General features: G+C 39.5%; 1 protein-coding gene across 21 annotated transcripts in view; it reads left to right on the top strand.

The window, feature by feature from the left end:
- Nucleotides 1-860: 860 nt before the first annotated feature.
- Nucleotides 861-16,082, top strand: part of Mpdz (multiple PDZ domain crumbs cell polarity complex component) — a 170,614-nt gene continuing 155,392 nt past the window's right edge. For 11 of the 21 annotated variants that reach the window (XM_074051854.1, XM_074051858.1, XM_074051860.1 and 8 more), the window contains exon 1: nucleotides 862-1,083. The gene's annotated coding sequence lies outside the window, so the exon portion shown is untranslated. Of the gene's footprint in view, nucleotides 1,084-1,185; nucleotides 1,308-13,109; nucleotides 13,406-13,644; nucleotides 15,912-16,082 lie in introns of those variants that run through there. The other 10 variants (XM_074051850.1, XM_074051863.1, XM_074051856.1 and 7 more) reach the window with 5 other exon arrangements.

Consider the following 16,082-nt stretch of genomic DNA (forward strand, 5'->3'; position numbering starts at 1 on the left):
TGATATTAGATATGTGTATTGAAAAACAAAGCAATTTTCTTCCATAGGAAAAGAACAATTGTGAGGCTCACAAATTGAGGATATCAGAAAGACAATCTTAAGTGACACAGAACAGAAATGAGTATTCTTTCTGGCACCAGGCAACTCTGAACACTTTTCTGTTCACTTTTTGTCTTATTAAAATTTTCATTGTTATTAGCATAAAATTGATTGTACAAAGGGGTTTCATTGTGATATTTACAACATGTACCTAGTGTACTTTGATCAAATTCACCTCATCTATGTTACCCTTTTGGATTATCAGATCGATGTGTTAAAAGTCAACAAGAAGAGAGGCTACTTCTCTCCACCCCAAGCCTCTCATTAAAGTTTTTCCCCTTACCATTTTATACCTCAATAAAGCGATCAATGCAGAAGGCACGTGCACGGCAGTTTATATGATAAACATTAAAAAAAATAAAATAAAATAAGCCACTACTACAGGCTACCGGTTTCCATAGGCTACTAGATTCAGCAAACGGAAAAATTCAAGTTGAATTTTAGATAAGCAATGAACACTTTTTGTAGCGTAATCATGTGCGGAACGTTGCACGGGACATACTTGTAACTAAAAAGAGTACTATTTTTTATTTGAAATTTACATTGTACGGGGCGCTCGGATTTCACCCGCCAACCACCCGCACACCGCAGGCCCAGAGGCCTAGGAGCTGGTTTAAAACCCCGGGCCCCGCAGCTGGGCCGCGTCCCCTGATTGGCCGAGGCCGCTCGCGCCCCGCCGGTCGCCGGCGTCACGGCTCCGGGGCAGCCCGGGCCCCGCCGCCTCCACCGCAGCCCGGATCGGCGCAAGTGCGGCGCGCGCTGCGGAAGGGGGGGCGGCGGAGCACAGCTGGCGTCGGGCAGCCGGCGGCCGGCGGGGCCGGGCGGGATTAAGTTTCTCGGTCACGCGTGAGGGTCTGCGCGCGTTTGTCCCGGAGCTGCTGGGCCGCGCCGTTACTTCAGAGAAGAGCGCGAGCGTGGGCGACCCCGGCTCCCCAGCCCTCCGCCCCTCTCGCGTCCCAGCCTGGGGCGGCCGCCGCGAGCCGGGTAAGCGGCACGGGGCCGGGACCGGGAGACCAGCGCGCGCCCCCGCGCCTAGCGTGCGCACTGGACAGGATGGTGCGCGGGCACCCGGGGCTTGGCGCGCCGGTGGCGGGTTGGGTGCGCTCGCCTCTCCCCGCGCGGCCCGGCGCCTCCGCTAGGCCCGCTGCTCCTCTAGCTTCCTAAAAGGATGGGTGTGGAAGTTTCCTGTGCTCCCTGCACCGTTCCGGGTACCCCCTTTTGCTCTGGCTTACTCTTAATGGTTTAAAAGTATTTTTCCTTTTCCTTCGCCTGGAGGGGCACAGAAATGGTGCCAAAAGAGGGCAGCACGGGTGATGGCTGGGGCGGGCAGGGCCTTCTGGGGTGCGGAGCCTGTTGCTCTCCGCTGTAGTGGCTGCGTCTGGGCGGATGCCCCCCTTCTCCGTTCCCCGAGCTAGACTAGGCGCCGTGGGGGCAGAGGGTGGGGGTGATGCTCCCAGTCTGGTGTATCTCGCCTGGCAGTGGGGTACCCCGAGGCGAGTCGCTAATTGGTAGTACCCCTTTTGGTGTTTGTGCCTTTCCATCCGTTGTTCTCCTGGGAATATTTTGCTCCACCGCCTTCTTAATTACCACCTCCCCCCACAACCTCCGCCCTGGCCCGCTGATGGGCGCCTTTGTCTGCAATTTTGCAGCCCCGGGGATGTCGGATGTTCCTAGGGAAGACGTTTTATGTCTTGGGGAGTTGTGCTTGTGTCTGTCCTGGTGATGGTGTAAATTTTTGCTTGCATTGCTTGCATTCCTTGCAGAGGCCCAGAAGCCGGGCTGTACTCCCGGTGGATCACAGGGAAATTGAAGCCGGGCCTGCTGGGGGAGGGCGGGATGGGCGGGGAGGTGGTGGTCACTGCGCTAGGCCTGGGACGAAGGGAGGGGAGTGGTCTGTGGGACTTCTCCATCCTTAGCTATGCTAGGGGATATCCAGGCAATGTTTACTGAGCGCCTTTCTTCAGGGGGCGAGGTGGAGGGTGGGGTGCGGATGGAGGTTAGTGGTTCCTTCTTATCATCAGATAAGAGTGGGCGACCATGACTTCATCATCCTGCAAGGAACGCCTGCCTCTCATGTTCTTTTGGTGTCCAGAAGGGAGCAATCTGAAAAGTACCAGACTCCACCTAGACTCATCCTGTATTGGTGCACAGCTGTGCTGTAAACATCCCCTTTGTGTTTCAATAGACATTCACTTGTGTTTTATAAAATAACATCTAATTTTTAAACTAAAAAGGTGATGGTCTTTCTTGGGGGCTTGGGAGTTTTAACATGTTGAATTTGGTTGTAGGTGATTACAATGAACTTTTTGTAAGGGATTGAATCATCTAAATATGTATATTATATGTTGAAAGTGTCTAGGACAATGTAGATGAACAGTTGCATTTGAAACCATGAGAAAAATTTGCCCAAATTTAGAAGTCCATTAGCTCGAACTTCTAATACCTGTGACCTTGTGTCACTTAAGTAAAGCTAGTTTTGCTGGCACCTTCTCTTCTACACTCATCCTACCTCACGTACTAAAACAAAAACTGATGGAGATTTTTCTCAATATACAACTAATTGATCATGTTACTGTATCTTTTACATTGTGTTACTTTTCTTTTTTGGCTCCTTTTCATTTTCTCTCTCATTCGTGATTTTCTCTCTCTCTTTACTACCTTCTTTTTTAACTGAAGCCCAATAGTTGTGGTTTGGAAAGGGAGAAATGTTTAATGTTTGGCCTTTTAAGATGTCTTTGCATTTCAGATGCCTATACCGTGAGGGAATGAGTAGAGTCTGTCTTCAGGGTTTACTGTATCTCTGCAAATTGAGGTGATTAGAGAGATTCTTAGAAACTTTGCAATGTAGTTTTGCATTGATTCAGCTCTGGTTGGCACTTTCAACATTTAGCTGATGGGGTGAGGAATCTCTACTTTACAAATGAAGAAGTGAACTACTAGCTAGAGCTAAGATTCAGATTAGGGGATTTAGAAGGTGGCCAGAAACAATGAGTTGTTGGGAAGGTAACTGTACTGAGTTAGAGGTGGATTATTTTCTCCAGATTACATCCCAAATCTAACTTGATTCAAGTTGAGTTGCAGATTAGTTCTATTTTGTATACTCATAATATGTCCAAAGTACTCCACAGATTTCATCAACTATTTTGAGGAAAAGATGGACTGGATATGCCTCCAAATATACTAGAGCACACACTCCATCTGCCAGAGAGAGATCTACACTTCGACGTGAAGAAGCAGATGACTCAGTGAATCCAGGACTGCTTCATGGTGCCTGTGAATGTGATAATATCCCTCAGATAAATGTGCTTTTAAAATAGACATGAGCTGGGTGTGGTGGGGCTCCTCTGTAATTGCAGCACTTGGGAGACTGAAGCAGGATGATCTCAAGTTTGAGGTCCGCCTGGGCTGTATCGTGAGATCCTCTCTCAAAAGATCAATAGCAGGAACAAAACCAACCAAACAAACAAAATAGACATATGACTTAAAGTAGGATTTCATTTGATAGAGTTACAGTACTTCATGCATTACCAATTCCATTTACAACAAGAAAGGTGTTATTTTCTTTTGTAAATTAGTATTGTGTGTAGGAGAGCATTTACATAAATTAAGTTAGGACATGATGTTTAGTATGGTAAAATTGATATAGTGCATTGAAATCATTTTCGTGTGATTATATGTGTGGAGGGAAAAATAAGGAGGCAACTACTTCTAGATAAGTCAGTGCTAAGTAATCTTTTGCCTAGAACCATTTCGAGAAGATCTGAAGCTATGTTGCATTGGGTTTGGTTCTTTTATCTAGAAGCAGTAAAAGTTACAGGGATTTTAAGAAAGTAAATCAACATAGGAGTGCTGGCCTCATTGAGGTTCTTAAGCGAAAAGCAGAAGGGGCTTCTGTTTAGATAAGAGGAGGAAAATGATGGTATTTTTGAAGTACAGTTTAAGTCAGTGGTTTTACATTGAGAAATGGACATGGTGTAGGGGAGGAAGCTGAGAATGGGTGGACAGCAGGAACTAAAGTAGATTTCTGTCTGTATCTTGCTGATGGAAAGAGGTTTTGTGCAGAGGGGAAAAGTTTGAACAGAGATGGGGAAAGTAAAGGAAAGCAATGAAGGATAAACTGAGTTTTGATTTTATCCTCTTGGGATTAGTGTTTCTCATTTCCATCTGAGACCTCATCACAGATACCTTTAATGTCCCCATTTCTATCAACAGTATCTTCAAGGGAAACCAGGCCTTTCCTAGCATGCAGCGCAAGACTTTTCCAACTTAACACCCACTTCCAAAGCCACTTGCATATTTTTAGGTGTGTGCTAAATGGCACCCCACTTCTTAGCACCAGAATCTGTTTTGATTTGTTAGTTCAACAACGTGCCATGGAAACAACAGAAATTTATCCTCAGTTTTAGAGGCTAGACGTCTAAAACAAGTTCTGTGGGGTTTGTTTCTGCTAAGGCCTCTCTCCTTGGTTTATATGGCTGCTTTCTCTGAGTCTGCATGGTCTTCCCTCTGTGTATGTCTGTAGCTTAATCTCTTCTCATGAAGATGCCAGTCAGGCTGGACTAGGGCCTGCCCCATAACCTTATTTAACCTTAATAACTTCTTTAAATACCCTGACTCCAAATACAGTCACATTCCTAGGTACTAGGGATTACGACTTCATATGAGTTTGAGGGAAGGAGAGGACACCAACTCAGCCATAACAAAGTTCATAAAGGAACCTGGGCTGTAAAGTAGTTACATTAGGAAGAATAAGCTGGCAGAGTAAGGGAGGCGGTCTTGAGAGGCTGTTGTGGTACAGGCATTATTGTGGTAATCTGATGCTTGGGCAGAAAGGGAAACTGCTATTTGAGGAAAAGTATTTTTAAATTTTTGGCCTACAGCCACTTGTTCACTGGGGAATTGTGTCTTTGTGGCCCTTAGTTTTTGTGGACAGAGCATTAGCTTTCTAGTCTTTTATAAAAGCTTCATTTTCTTAAAGTATTTTCTTAACAGATAGTGAAATGTCAGGTTCAATAAAGATGAAATGTTAATGTTGTAAACATTCCACAGTGATTTTGTGTCTGATTCAAACAACAAAACTTGTTCTTTAAATTACATTGATATGAAATCTCTGTATCCTATGCATGTTTTGAGAGCTAACATTTGGTATAATTTTTTTCCTCCTGGAAATTTCTTCCTCTTTTTGGGAAAAATACAAAGTGGCAATTTAAATCATACATAATAAAATAACAAATTTTCTTTAGATGTTGAAATTATATTTGATGGATTAGAGAAATGTTAGTCATTCTTCCAATTCTGGCCAGCTGAGTTTAAAAAAAAAAGTAAACCAAGACTGAAATTCTTGTTTTTGTTTTTTTTTCCCCTTCATCTGTGATGGTTAAATTTGTTTATGAAATTACTATTTTTATCCTTTTTTTCGGGGTGGGGATTGAACTCAGGGCCTTCACCTGAGCCACTCCACCAGCCCTATTTTTGTGAAGGGTTTTTGAGATAGGGTCTCCCAGAACTATTTGCCTGTACTGGCTTTGAACTACAATCCTCCTGATTATCTAGGATTATAGGTGTGAGCCACCGGCCTCTGGATATCCTTGTTTTTTTCTTTACCTTCAGATCCAAATGCACAATGGAAAAGTAAGAAAGGAAACATTTGTAAGACGAAAAACAGAAACATCAGTTTTATACATACACACACACACAATCCGAAAATCTTACTTAGTTTGTGTTGAAGACTTAATGGTAGTATGGGATAGTTTGAATAGGTATGGGGTAGCTTACCATTTTACCTTTTAAAACTGATTGATGTACCATCAATATTGATGTACGTACATTTTTTTTGCTTTTTCTTTTTTGGTGGTACTAGGATTTGAGCTCAGGACCTCTTTCTATCAGTTTGAGTCATGCCTCCAGCCCTGTTGCCTCCCACAGAAGTATCCCTAACTTTTTTTCTGGGCAGGCCTTGCCTTTTCTTGAACCTAGATCCTTCCTATCTTTACCTCCCAAGTAGCTGTGATTACAGGCAAGGGCCATGGCGTTGCCTGCCTCTTATAATAGTTTTTTTTTACTATTTTTTGATGATAAAACTAGCACATTAAAAAAAATATGCCAGGCATGAAAAAGTTTAAAGACAAGAACATTGCCTGTAATTCCATCACCCAGATATTAGCTTTCCCCCAAAAAACCTCCACATGAGTATGCTAAATTATTTTGATATAACAAATGGATATGTAGATTTTTGTATCAATATATTTTACTGATGATTTTTTCAGTGAGAATATTTGAGATGATAAAATATGCATTTTGAATTGACATGGATAGCATTTGTTTGAACCAATATCTCTTGACTCTTGAGGAGGTATAGTACAGTTGACTCCCACATGGCACACAGGACGCTAGGTAGAAAAAGTTTTTAAAAATCTTGATCTTTGCTTAAAATTAAATGCTAAATAGTCATATTATTAACTTTGCAGTAACTTTATATCATTTAATCAGATGGCCTCTAAAGATGCCTTGCTTCAGGGAACAGGCTATAAAAAATGGTCATGGGCGTGTCATTATGTGTTCATAATAATCATTAACTTAGTTGGATGCCAGTAGCTCCTGCCTGTAATCCTAGCTACTCAAGAGGCAGAGATCAGGAGGATTGAGGTTCAAAGCCAGCCCAGGCAAATAATTTGTGAGACACTATCCTGAAAAGACCCTTCACAGAAAAGGGCTGTTGGCATAAGGTGTAGGCCCTGAGTTCAAACTCCAGTACCACCCCAAAATCATTAATTTAGCAATGACCTAACGATGATAGAAAATAAACATTAAAGTTTTTTCTATAATTTACAAAACCTTCCATGATGTGTAAACTTCACCTTCCATGATGTGAAGTTTCTCTTTCACCTTGCTAGCATCCTGTCTTAGTCCCTTGGAGTTGCTATAATAAAAACCACAGGCTGGGTAGCTTATGAACAACAGAAATTTATTGCTTACAGTTATAGAAGTTGGAAAGTCCAAGATCAAAGAGGAGGCAGAGTTCATATCTGGTGAGGGCCACAGTTTGAACTGGCCAGGGCTACCATGGGAAGGGGACTAGGGAGGAGTGAAGAGAACTAGAGGACTAGAAGATTACAACTGGGGTTGTAATACATATATGCATGGAAACAACTCAAGGAAACTCCCTGTATAGCTATCTTTATCTCAAACTAGAAAAAATGTCATGTTTTTCTTTTTGTGTTTTTATTCTACAAAATCAGAGAACAGGAGGGTAGAACAGGTTCTGCCCTAGAGGGGAGGGTGGCATCTGTCGGAGGGGAGAAGGTGGCAGGGAAAGGGGGCAGGAGGATGAATATGGGGCAAGTAATGTGTACACGTGTATGTAAATGCAAAAATGATGCCTGTTGAAACTGTTCCAGGAATCAGGAGGGAGGATGAAGGAGAGAGGTTGAAGGGGGTGAATTCAAGTGTGATATATTCGATAAATTGTAAGAACCTTTGTAAATACCACAGTGTACCCCACCCAGCACAACAATAAAGGAAAAAAAATTGCTGAGTATTTACTGGATCAGCTAAGTTGCCTAGTATTTTTAGATAAATTTTGTGGCTAAAGTAAGAAAACAAGAAGAAACAACCCCTGAATCTGGATTATTGCTCTCTAGCTTGCTCCATTAAGTTCAGTAAACATTTTTTGGGTGCTAAACTCAGGATGTTCAGGCTTCACTTTCTCTTAAGGAAGAGGGTAGAGCTTTTTCACTATTTTACCATGATAGTGTCTATAATCAGTGCCCCCTAAACTTCACATATTGAGTTTGGGTCCATGTGAAACCATCCCCTCAAAGTAGTGAACTTATCTGTCACCCTCAACAGTTTCCTATCTCTCATTGCAGTCCTTCCCTGCCTCCCTCACTCATCTCCTATTGCCAGGCAACCTGATCTGCTTTCTCTCAATGCAGATTAGTCTACATTCTTTAGAACTTTACATATGGAATCATACACTGTGCTCTGACTTTTTGTCTGACTTCACTATGCGTTTATTTTCAGATTCAAGCATGTTGCTTACATTCATAACAATATTGCCTATTACTCAGTACTAGTCTGTTAGATGGATATACCACTAAAAGAGTTTTTTAGTTTAGAATTCTTATGTACTTTGTTCATGGTATTATAAACATTCATTCTTGGTTTTGTGGATAAGGAGAAACTTTACCCTTTTAGGTTCCATAGTTGAGACCTGTGAGTTAAATTAAACTGACTTTTGCCAGGTGAATAGGAGAAACAGGCATATGAGGTCAATTGATATTTTTAATTTTATATGCATGAGGGCTACACAGAAAGGAAGTAAAAAATCTAAAGAAGTAGTTAGAGCTGTGGGTGTGGCTCAAGTGGTAGAGCACTTGCCTAGCATCTGTGAGGCCCTGGTACCACAACAAAACAAAAAAAAACCAAACACTCACACTCAGAGAGACAAAACAATGGCTAAAGTCTCTGCATCTTAGATATTATTTTTACTGGTTTTCCTCTTACTGGTCCAAGAGAGGGCTACATCTTTACTGACAGAAATGTGTTATATTAATATAGGGTGACATATACTGACATTGTTCAGTTTGGACTCTGTGGGTTAAACTTTAGTGTTTGACAGTGTTTCTCAGTCATCCTCTTCTTTCTTTTAATTTTTATTTCATTCTTTTAGACAGGGTTTTTCTGTGTAGCCCAGGCTGACCTCAAACTCTATCCCTCTGCCTCAGCTTCCTGAGTGCAGGTATTATAGGGTTGTGAGACCACATCAGGCTTTTCAGTCTTCTTAAAAAAGTTATACCTCTTTTGAATAAGCATAGAAACTGAATGCCCTTATTAAATGCTACTTGAAGTTCCAAATTATGTTATCAGACGTTTAAAAAATTGTGCTGGAGATTTTAAAGTAAAAAGGATTTAAAATATTTAATCTTTTTTTTTCTTTCTTGGTGATACTGGGATTTGAACTCAGGGCTTTGCACTTGCTAGGCCAGCAATTAACCAGTTGATCCATGCCCCCAGCCCTTTTTACTCTGGTTATTTTGGAGACAGGATCTCACTGGATCCTGATCCTCCTTTTTAGTTTTCTTTTTTTTGGGACTATGGTTAGAATTTAGGACTTCCTGTACTTGCAAAGCAGGCACTCTACAGCTTGAGCCCTACCTCCAGTACATTTTGCTCTGGTTAGTTTGGAGATGGGGACATCTCATGAACTATTTGCTCAGGCTGGCCTCAAACCTCAATCTTCCCCATCTCATCCTTACAAGTAGTTAGGATTACAGGCATGAGCCAGTGGCACTGGCTTGATCTTCCTGTTTTAAGCTTACTGCTGTAGCTGGGATGACAGGCATTTACCATCATGTCCAACTGTTTTTTCCATTGAGATTGGGTCACCCAGACTTTTTTGCCTGACCTGGCCTGGAACTGAGATCCTTCTAATCCACATATCTTGGGATGACAGGCTCATGTCACTGGGCCTAGGTATTGGTTGCGATGGGGTCTCCTTAAACTGTTTGCCCAGCCTTGCCTTGAATCAAACAATCTCCCCACTCTCAGCCTTCCAGGTAGTTAACATTACAGGTGTGAACTACTGGTGCCCAACATCAAGTATTTAATCTTTAACAATATCAGGTTAAGTAAATTTTAAAAAGGCTAGTGAATCCTACTTTGTGAAGGGTCTAAGCTCAGCATTGTGTGATTTAGGATTGAACTCAGTGCCTTATTTTCAGATTATGTGCCCAATTTTCACCTTCTTGGATATTTTTAGTAGTTCTTATTGCTTTTGGTCTATTTATCTGCCATGACAGATTTATATAGCAATCATAGATAATGAATTGGATAACAAAGGGTAATTTGCTGTCAGGATTATCCAAATTATTGCTATTCTGTGTATGTTCTAAGAGTACCAGACATACCAAGAATTGAAGAGGGGATGATCTGAAAGTATAGATTATTCTACATCAGCTCTGTCCAATAATATATATACATAATTTGAAATTCTCTTGTAGATACAGTAGGGAAAAAAAACAGTCAGTGGAATTATTTTATCCAATTTCTTTGAAATGTTACCATTTCAAGATGTAATCAATATAAAAATGACTCATGGGGTATTTTCTTTTTTTTTTTCATTCTTTTTTAGGGGGTATTTTCTTTTCTTTGAAAGAACATTTTCAAAGTTTGTTCTGTTTCACATGTATAACATCTCATTTAGAACTAGCAGCATCTCAATTGCTTAATGTGTATGTGTGGTTCATGGCTACTGTACAGGTACACACAGTTTAGATCATGTATCTAAGCTACAAGGACAGATGAAATCAAGAAAAGAGATGTCTTCATTATACTGTGAAAACATGTGTTTTGCTGAACCATTCAGCCTTTTTGGGGGGTCATTTTTAATGTTACGTGTTTGTTTCTACTTTCTAATTATTAAATTGACCTTATGACAACAATGTACAAAACAAAACAACATCATTTAAAGCAGATATGTGCTCTGGATTATAACAAAAGTAAAAGTTATGATCTTACTAATATTTAGTTCTTTGAGCATCATAGCAAAATATAGCTAATGAATATCATTAAATAGATGTCTAATTGAGAAACAATTAAGACATGTTTATTAAAAGGGAAAAATATCCTTTAAAATATTTTCAGGTAGATAACACCAGATGTCAAATGGTCCTTGTGATTTCTATAGAACTACTTTTGGTAGCTAGGTAGTGTACTTGTTACTTTATATATAAGTTAGTAGTTAAGGATTTAATTGATTAATACTTATTTATCTGATGTGGCTAAGGCTTATGCTTAGGTTCATATTAATTTGTATATCTTTATATAGTTTTCCCTTATCCGAAATACTCAGGATCTTGTCAGCACAGCAAGATACACTTGTCATCTTTTGGGCTGTTCTCAGCAATGTAGATTGCATTTGGCTGTCAAACTTATCATTAGATTTAGACAGTAACATGTATTTGCTCTCAGGAAATGTAGGGCTCTCTCTAGCAATTCTTCAGTACAGAATATGAGAAAATGCTACTTTTATTGCTGTGGACAAGCTTGATCATGGGTGTATGCATATTCAGTTAACAGAGGAATCAAAGGTAAATTTTTTTTTGTTTGTTTAGTGTGAGGTAAGAGAGGATCATGGCTGATTTTTCTATTTTTTTGCATATATTCCCCTCCATAATATGTAGATTTTATTTCATGTTGGAGAGTGCAGGAATGGTTTTGATTCTGCTAGTGTTTTTTAATTTACCTCACAAATGATTGATTTTGATTTAGGGTATTTGATTTTCTCCTAAATATTATTAAGGTTATCTTCCATAAGTAAATCATTTTTGAATTGGTATAGGAACTAAAGTGATAACAAGTGATCCATGTCAGATAAATAAACATTAATACGATTCCTCTCAGTTGTTTGGCCATAGTAGGTGCTTTGTGAATATGTTTTTTGTTCAGTATGATCAAACACGAAGAGTCTTTATTTCTGGCAGATTTTTATTAACAAGGATAATTCTTATATATCACATTATATTTTAAAATATTTATATTTCTTGGGATTTCAACCTCAGTTCTACTTTTATTCTTCTATACCTTCTTGCTTAATCTCCTTTATCTTTCACAACAATTTAGAGACCAGTGGTTCTCTAGTTTGATGACTTTAAGTTCTCTTCTTCTTAGATCCACGTGTTATCAGCTCATTTGTTCATCAAGTATTTATTGAGTGCCTAACTCAGGCTGACCATTATTTCTGGTGCTTAGAATAATATTCCTGAGAGAAAGAAGAAACAGCAGCATTAAAACAAAAATTCCTAGCTTCATGAAATTTAAATTCTATTATTTGCTCTTTTCTAGAAGCATTTCAAATTCAGTATGTCCACAAAGAATGCATTTCCAACTCGTTCTCTAAAAAGATGTGACATTTCTCTTCTTTCAACTAACAATGTCATGATATTTCCAGTGTCTCAGGTTAAAACATTGGGGAAGTCAACCTGTGTGTCTGTCACTCACCCCATTCCCCTGCCCTCAACACTCTAGTGGTCACTGAGTTCTTTTGGTTCCTTCTAATGAATGTGTCTGTCTCCTCTCTCTTTTTATCTTCTCACTGCCTTAATATAGGTTGTCTGTTTTTCTATTGGATTCTCTAGAAGCTTTACATCTGATTGTGATACCACTATTTCCTTTCCTTTTTTTACTCATTGCCAGAATTGTTTTTTTCAGAAAATAAGTTTTAGGATTCTCTCATTCCTTGCTTTGTGCCCCCTCTCCTCCCCAGTGACTCTGTATGTTTTACCATGCCTGCCTGTAAGGCAAAGTCTCAAGCAGGTTAAGGAAACATTGCTTTCCTGGCTCTCACATTGTCTTACTGAGAACTGTAGTCCAACTGCCATTTGATTCTCTGGGTGCTTTATAGTTTCATTGCCTTAACAAATATCCTTCCCTCAGCAAGAAATGCCTTTCCCTGCCTTGGCCTCCCTCACACTCTGTACTCTGTTCATCCTTCAAGACATGGTTCACCTGTTATGTCTCTTCCAAATCCTCTTTCCTGATGATGATACTGGGTTCCTAGTGTATCACATTACAGTATTATTACTATTTCCACTCAGTGGAGAACTTAGCAGTTAGGTACCTGTCCTTATTTTTCTTTGTCATATTCTTCAGTGACAGAAGCAGATAAAGATTTTAGAGGGCATAAAGTTTATAGAATTTGGATGTTCCTCAAATAAAAATAAAAATTTCTGATTATGAAATTAGGTATGAAAATATTTGTTTGAGAGTTAATGTGTAGCTCAGTGATACAGTGCTTGTCTAGCAAGTGTTTTCTATTCCCAGCCCCACAAGAAAATAAAATAGAATGAAAATATTCATTTGAAGGAGAATGGAAGGACTTTGATTTTGGGGACCCTTAATAGTAAATAAGAGTTTTCAGTAGTGGGAAAGATGTCATAAAGCCATGTAAGACATGGTATAGTTTGCATTTCCTACCCTTCATCAAACAATGTTGATTTGTATTAAGGACTTTCTAATTTCATAAGCCTTTAATATCTGATAGCAGTTGGAAACAGCAACATAGAGAGGTAGGCATACAGGCACTAAATAAAAAACAAAATAGTAAGAGCAATAACTTTTGTATTTCTTCCAGGCATTTTGCATATGCTATTGTTATTGCCCTCTTTAAAAAGAGCAACTCAAAGAAGTTGAAGGACTTACTTAAGATCTCACAACTGGTAAAATAATAGTGCTTATTCAAGAGAACCATTTATAGAGAGGCTTGCAAACTCTGAAACACAGCTGTCTGGAGCTGTGTAATCTGAAGGTAAATAGCTTTTTTCTTTCCTGCGTTATTATTATTTAGAGTCCAAAGTTGTGATTTGGTGCAATGAGACTTACTTCCCATTCCTGCCTTTTAGTTTTCGCTTGGGTTTGCATATTATTTCTATTACTTACAAGTTTCATGCAAGTAGGGGAAAACTGAGCATCAGTTTTAAATGGGAGTATCTAAAAGCATATGTGTAAAGAACAATATGCTCTGCCTAAGAAAATAAGGACATATGAAATCTATTTCATAAACAGTTCCATTTTAAATAGTGAAAACAGTTCCAGTTTTGATGTCTGAACATTCACTTGTGGATACTATTTTGTTCTCAGGAAGAATTGTTATTGTAGTAGAATGAAAGAAACTAATTCTTAAATGTAATTTTATTATTCCTTGTTAGTGAACAGCACTTTTTAAAAGCCCCAAATAATAGATTGTTGCTTTAACTTGTATATTACAACTAAGCATATACTTTCCACATTCCAGTAATGAATATATATTTGGAAATTTTGCCTCTCAAAGGGAGTATTTGATAGTAAATTGTGTCTGAGGAATAAAATTGCTTTTTAAATCCACAAAATGCTATGGAAAGTTGAATAGTTTATTACTTAGAGAATGTAGTCAGGGTAGACATTCACTTGCACTGAGTAGGTCTTTTAATCCATCTTCCTTCTTAACTCCTTCTTCCTTCTTCTCTGTCCCCAAACCTTATAGCTTCATGAGATTACTTCTGTCTGAAACTGTTTAATTGTTGATGCTTTATTATATAGACTTCTCAATACCTCTCCCAGTAATAGCTATAGAAAAATGACTGCTTAATAAAGGGTCTGAATGAGGTGACCTTGAAAAATTAATGATCTCGTTGGTCTTCTACTTCCACATGTACAATATCTGGTGTTAGCAATTTATGTGTTGGGACATAATAAAAACTCACAAAATTTTCTTTTATCTTTTGATATAAGTGCAAAAGAAATTATTGATTTCTTCTGCCAGCCAAATTTGAGAGTTCTGAATTGCTCCCTGAAAAGACTTGTGAAGAATGGGTTCTAAAAGAGCGAGAGTGTCATCACAGAACCTGCAGTTTCCGCATGGAATCTCTGCATGGAGCTGGGATTCAGTTGACAGGGCATAAGCCACTAGTCACCACAAACAGTGCAGGAGAGAAAAACAGCCACATTAACTATCACTCTAATTTTATTTTCTTTCCTGAGGGCTTCTGAATTTAGAAGGTACTAATTGATGGAGAAAGATAAAAGTATCTAATTACATGTAGTACTTAAAGCTCAGTGATAACTAAGCAGGCAATTCAACAAATAACATGCTTCATAAATTTTGTAGACAAGATTCCAGCACAGGATAAGCAGTTTGGAACAATATTAGGGAAATTATTTTGGAGGGAAAACCTTCCTAATGACCTTGGGTGAATATATAAACTTAAGTTATAGGTGGATAGGGAGAGTAAGTTGAAGCAGTATGGTGATAATATTCTGATCTACTCTTACACTTCCTAGTTCCACAGTTTCCTTCTGCAATAGAACCCAGTAGGACTCCACTGAGGAATCTCTCAGTTTTAGGGGACAAAGCCGTGTATTGTCCTGCCCCAGTATCTCCCTAAGATCTCACCAACTCAACAAAAATCCTGTCACTGAGTAGGCAGCTGAGGAATGACAAGACATCTGTACTGTTCCCTTCTTCTGCAGTTGATAAGTCCTAACACAGACCTGCTGCCTGCTGTGTTTCTGGGTCTAGTAGGGACAATTTGAGGATCCATAGTTTTTTCTAAGCACCAAAGACACAGTCTGCCCTGGCTCACTAGGGAATTGCTTCATTTCAGGCAGGCAAGAGGGCAGGAGGCAGGAGGCAGAAGTAATTTCTCTGGAGAATTTGTTGCCAGTGTAGGAATTGCACCTGAGAATTCTTTGCCACAAAGCTAATCCTTCTGCTTGTTTTAGGTTTCCCCCAAGAAAACATTGTGGCTGGGCTGTGTGTTTTATGGGCAGCTAGCTGCCTCTGGAGTCTGACATTGACACACTGTTCATCTGCAAGAGCAGCCCTTGGAAGAATCCTTATGCCTAGTTCTGCCAAGAAATATGCCTGGCATGTTGGATCTTGGCCCTTCTTACTGAGGATGTGGTCATTAACAAGGGCAAACTGCCCAACAACTTAAATTCCTTTGAGTTTTACCCAGGGAGTAAGAGAACAGAAGAAACTTATCTTCATTCTCAGAAGCACCTAAATCTTTTCCTGAGTCACTGTTTGGAGTGAGTTAACAATTTGTGGGTAGGGCCATCTCCTGTAGGGTGTGCTGAGCAAGAACAATGTGGATGGAAAGTATGTAAAATGGGTGTCCAGATAGAAGTTATTGAGTTCTGTTGTTTCAATGTGTAATGAAACCATTCAGATAACCTATGTATTTTCCTTTTAGGTAGTTCCCCCCCCACCGCCCAGTTAGGAAAGTCTTGAGAAAAGGATGAGAGAATATTGCTTTCACCAAAACTTGTTAAAAGTATGTGGATTTTGGGTCAAGTAACGGTTTTGATTTATGTATGTTTATGTAATGGTGGATTAATGTGCCTCTTCTCTGTGTTTTAGTACTGCTTTACATATGTCATGACTGCTGACTCTACTGAATTGCCATCTGAGTATACGTGAAAGTTAAAAATAAATTTATTCTAAT

Source organism: Castor canadensis, chromosome 13 (assembly GCF_047511655.1).
Source record: "Castor canadensis chromosome 13, mCasCan1.hap1v2, whole genome shotgun sequence".
In the NCBI taxonomy this organism is placed as follows: domain Eukaryota; kingdom Metazoa; phylum Chordata; class Mammalia; order Rodentia; family Castoridae; genus Castor; species Castor canadensis.